Source organism: Alexandromys fortis, unplaced genomic scaffold, assembly GCF_014885135.2.
Source record: "Alexandromys fortis isolate MF-2015 unplaced genomic scaffold, M_Fortis_MF-2015_v1.1 scaffold_126, whole genome shotgun sequence".
Taxonomy (NCBI): domain Eukaryota; kingdom Metazoa; phylum Chordata; class Mammalia; order Rodentia; family Cricetidae; genus Alexandromys; species Alexandromys fortis.
This window is the reverse complement of record NW_026068018.1, coordinates 3,615,784-3,616,851: the sequence shown is the minus strand read 5'-3', so window position 1 is coordinate 3,616,851 and position 1,068 is coordinate 3,615,784.

The following is a 1,068-nucleotide window of genomic DNA, read 5'->3' as shown; positions in this document are numbered from 1 at the left end:
TTTATGAAAGACTGCCATATACATTTTTACATATTCATTCCCCAAATTTAACTGTGAAATATTTTGAGCTTAGGAATTAACATAAATATGGTCTGGAAGATGGCTCAGATTTTAAGAGAATATACTACATAATCATTTTGATCTCTTTTCATGTCATAGAAACCATGTAATAAAGCATGTGCCTCAAAAACATGTGCAGGGGAGGCAGTGGTGGAGAAGAGACAGAAATCTTTAATAAATAAATAAGTAAATAAAAAGAAGAAAAAAAAAACATGTGCAACTGTAGCTCATAGAGCTCTCAAAACTGCTGACTTCCTTATTTCTGTATTTGCAATTATGTAAACATGTACACTTTCACACACATATACCACATATAATAAAAATCATGCCAACATATAATTTGAAATATAAATACAGAGATTCACTACTTCTCATCTTATAAATACATAACAATTTAAAAACAATTTAACACAAAATCATCTAGTTTGATTTGAAATATATAGACTGATGACATTCTGTGTTTCATTTTTCAAGGCAATTGATAAAAATGATATAAGTACTATATCATACCACCAAATCATACTAGAAACGTAAGTCAGCATGACAAAAGTCTGTAAGAATTAAATGGATAAATTCTGCTTTCCACTTGACCTTTTTACCTGTCAGGATATTCCACAAAGTTGTCCAAAACAGCCTTTCAAATATTGTTAGGAGGTAATTTTTGGAATTAACTCTTTCTGTTAATATACCATTACATGACTCCTCATAATTTAAACAACAAAAAGATAAACTGTCTTCAAGATGAATGTTTTTGTCCAAAAAGCAATAATTTTCATACCCAATTTTTAATTTATTTTTTAATAAAAGAAAACTATCTTTTTTATTTTACATATCATTCCCAGTTCCCACTTCCTGTCCTCCTCCCATTCCCTTCATCTATCACCCCGACCCACCTTCAGAGATGGAAGAAACATTGCTTTGAGGAATCTTCAAGATCTTCCATACTGAATTTAGGATGAACGAGGTATCCATCCTAAGAGAATGGGTTCAAAAAAAAAAAAAAAAAAA